At 45.4% G+C, this 4240-nt stretch overlaps 1 long non-coding RNA gene across 1 annotated transcript; it reads right to left on the reverse strand.

The window, feature by feature from the left end:
• Positions 1-3295: 3295 nt before the first annotated feature.
• Positions 3296-4240, reverse strand: LOC149751470 (uncharacterized). The gene is made up of 2 exons (XR_016398248.1): positions 3681-4240; positions 3296-3578 (listed from the first exon to the last, which is right to left on the reverse strand). It is a non-coding gene; the product is annotated as an uncharacterized LOC149751470 (long non-coding RNA).

A 4240-nucleotide genomic window follows, 5' to 3' on the forward strand; every position in this document is an offset into this window, starting at 1 on the left:
TCCGGGTTCTATATACACCCCCCCTATTGCTCAGGACACCCCCCAAAAATTAAAAAAAAATTAAATACTCTCTACACCCCCCATTTGCTAAGGACACCCCTAAAAAATTAAAAATTTCTAAATTACCCCCCACCCTCCCCACCCCCTCACCTAAATTGCTCTCTACACCCCCCAAACCCCCCCCACCCCGCTCTTCCCCTCCAAAACACCCGCCGGCTTCTCCCTTCCGCCCAAAAAACCTCGCCTCAAGCACCTCGCCGGCGGCCAAACCCCCTCCGTCTCCCTTTGAACTGTTCCGCCCAAAGCACCTCGCCAACGCCCAAAACCCCCCCGTTCCCCCTTCTCCCTCTCGTCGCCGGCATTCTCCCGATCTCCGACCACCTCGCCGGCTTCTCCCGGAACCACCTCCCCGGCCATCTCCCGAGCAACGAGCACCTCGCCGGCGCCTCCACGACCACCTCGAGGTAGCTCCCCCCCCCTCCCCAAATCGTTCGGCACTGGTTCTTTGAACCAGTGCCTTCGGTTCGGCCCCATGGGGCCGCCCCGCTGCAATTGGGTCGGCCCCATGGGGCCGACCAAAATACATTGGTTCGGCCCCATGGGGCCAACCCAATGTATCTTGGTCCCCATGGGGCCGAATCCAAATTTTTTTTTTTTTTCTGTTGCTAGACTATGGATTATTTTTATTCCCAAATTTTAGCCTAGATCACGTCCTTAGGGTGAATTGGATACCCAACATCAAGGACAAGTTTTTCATTACTAGATTAGATAGTAATTTGAGAAGTAGGGATAATTTAGAATCATTATCATATAGCATTAACATGGTGCATCCAAATATGATGATCTTGTTACCTTCATCGATGTCATTCTTGATCTTGGAATGATTATCTCATATCAAATGCTCTATCAAATAATAAAACCACAACATTAGTTAACGAACAAAAACTAAAAACAAAAACTAAGAACTGCGGCATAGTTTTAGGTAAAGTCTATTATTGAGTTATGTCTTGAGTTTACGAGTCGTATACTTTTGAATTATCATTTATGTATGCAATTGAAGTAACATTGAATTATTTATCACAAAACCCAATCATGTAGATTCCAAGAAGTAACTTGTTTCTTTTTTGGCTTGTTTTATCATTTATCATTTATGTATGCAATTGAATTATTTTCTTTGATATAGCCTAACATTGAATTTCTATATTTTCAGACATGGATCCCGGTCCCTCCAGAGTTAGACCTACGGCGTCAGCTAGGAGACGTCGTGCTAGGATTGCTTCTCCCGAGCCTGCTCATATGCCATCGCCCTCTCCTGAGTCAGAGCATGATGATATGCCCGCTAGGGGCGAAGACGATGAGTCCGTTGGACCATGTCCAGGAGGTCCAGAGGATGAGTCCGTCCTGATCAGTTTCAGGACGCATATAGCAGCTTCCATCTGGAGGCAACAGGTATTGTTTATTTGTTATAGCATTATATTTTGTTTATTGATGTTTTATAAAGTAGTAGTAATTATACATTTATATTACAGGAACGGGCTCCACTAAAGTGCATGAACCATACTGCCAAGGTTGGTGAATGGAAGTGGTGGTCTTCAAACCAACCAAATACCAGGTTCAAAGCACTATTGAGGCAGTCGGGCCTCATAGAGTTAGTACAGTGCTCTTATCGATTCACCGATAAGATTCTGATTTCGGGCTTCGTAGAGAGATGGCAGCCCGAGACGAACACCTTCCATATACCATTTGGCGAGATCACTATCACGTTGGATGATGTATCCGCCATTTTAGGGATTCCTGTCGCAGGTGCCTCAGTAGCAGTTTCTCCTGAGAGGATGAGTGATCGGGATGCTGAGGAGCTACTTGTGGAGTTGTTGGGGGTGTCAGCTGGAGACGCGCGTCAGGAGGTACTGTCATCGCGCGGTCAGTCTGTGAGGATGAAGTGGCTGAGGACTCAGTTTCACTCTGTATCTGATAGAGACAGCCAGCAGAGGATAGAGTGTGCAGCACGAGCCTATTTGTTATTTTTGTTAGGCTGCACACTCTTTGCTGATAAGAGTGGGACCAGGGTGCCTATAGCGTATCTGTGTTTACTGCGGGATCTGGATAGGGTGAGCACATATGCCTGGGGTACAGCTGCCTTAGCATATTTGTATCGGCAGTTGAGGATTGCGTCGAGGTCATCAGTGAGACAGATCAGTGGTTATATGACGCTTCTGCAGGCATGGATTTATGAGCATTTTCCAGCACTCAGTCCTCACCCGTCGCTTGAGTATACTGATGCCAGTCCCCGCGTGCACCGCTGGATGCCCGGTACTCCATCCCGTACCACGATGGACCATTTAGTGGTTCTACGTGAGTCATTGGACCTTTTGAGCATCGATGAGGTATGTATCATATTACCATTTGCTTGTGTTTGTCAGTACTTTTAATATGCGATATAGTATAAAACTGAAATGGACCTTTTGTTTTGCAGGTTATTTGGGATCCCCATCATCGGCTTCGGGGAGATCGCCCATATGTTGATATCGCATTTTTTAGTGGCTCCATCAAGTGCCTTGATATCGTAGAACCCTATCATCCAGAAAGGGTTCTTAGACAGTTTGGTCGTATTCAGACCATCCCTCGAGCGCCACTAGCCCCTACGCGAGCCAACAGAGGTTCCACAACAGGCTCGTACCGGATACATTACTCCTATATGGATCAGCTTTGGGAGCGGTGGGAGGACCACGTGCTGAGCCAGGCGAGCAGGAGCCACCCAGTTACCCGGCCATCAGACAGCGTACCGGGATACATGGAGTGGTATCTCCGTATCACGCACGTTGCAGTTCAGCCTCCTCATCTGCGCTCGAGTACTCATTCTGGAGCTAGGGGAGGTCATGATGATGCTGACATGCACCGGCGGCGTATTGCAGATGCACTCGGTATCAGTACCGACATTGTACGGATGGGTCCCTCAGAGGCTACGTCACTAGGTGCCGGGCACCTATTTCATGCTATTTGTCAGATGCATCAGTTACTTCTGGGTGATGAGCCTGGCCCGAGTACAGCACCCTCTCATTCGGATCCAGCACCCTCTCATTCGGACGTACAGCAGTACACGCGTCGACGACGACGTCATAGGGATTGATGATGGAGCCTTTATTTTGATTATGTAGCTTCGACTTTTTTTTTTGTGTAATTTGAAACTGTTGATATTAATGAAAAATATATATTTTTGGTACATTTACGTGTAATCTTTGTAAAGCCTGGCCCGTTCTATTTTACACAAATATAACAGTGCACATAACAATCAATCTAACAATGCGAAGACAGATATTTTTTGATTTATATTGATGATGGAGTTTCACAGTACATGACTCTAAGAGCCCAAAAAAATTTACAACTTTCAAAAATTGTACATATATAAACAATCAATCTAACTCTACTGTCTCGCTAATTATAACATTAGGTGAGATGCTCTCTTTGAACTGTTGAATCTGGGCTTCATATGAATTTTCCCATCCGGTAGCACAAGGAAGATGATATTTTCGCCAGTTGGTCGCTACTGGCGGAACGGGATGTCCCGGCAACAAGAACACCTTCAAAATTAGAAATAAGAAAATATTAATAGCTACAAAATTATAAATAAGCAAAATTAAATAAGCAAAATTAAATATTCGCAAGTGTTGTGAACGTAGTACCTCAACAAAATGATTTCCATTTACGAATCCGATAGCGATATCTTTGCGGGATAGAAGAGGTACTGGCACAGAACGGAGAGGTAGGAAGGTCAGACATTGTTGCAACGAGAGATGGTATAGGACAACATTATAGCAGGATGCTATAAGATGACCCATGTCCGGCATAGTCATCCATCTGTCATATGGTGGACAATCATCATAATATGATAATGCATGAGTGATCTCAGCAATCGTCCCTTCCACACCATATAATGTGCGATAGTGGTCCGAATGACATTGCAACTCTTGCAATAAATCCTTCCTAACACGCACCCAGTCATCTTCTCCAAATCCCAGTAAGTCAGCTATTGCCCTAAATCCGCAATTCCCATCAGCTTTTACATCCTTGATATGCTGGATGTATGGTCTCAAGGCAGAAGGAATAGCATCAATATAGATAATGGGCGTATGTGACTGGGCTCTAGTACGAAAAACCTGCAAATAATATCAAATGATAGAAAATATGTAACAATGGCAGAAATATCCAAATAGTTATCCGTCTCAGCACATCCCGTACCGGC

This window comes from Phoenix dactylifera, chromosome 13, assembly GCF_051530095.1.
Source record: "Phoenix dactylifera cultivar Ajwa chromosome 13, Ajwa_hap1_PhDact_Kaust_v1.1, whole genome shotgun sequence".
NCBI classification, from domain to species: domain Eukaryota; kingdom Viridiplantae; phylum Streptophyta; class Magnoliopsida; order Arecales; family Arecaceae; genus Phoenix; species Phoenix dactylifera.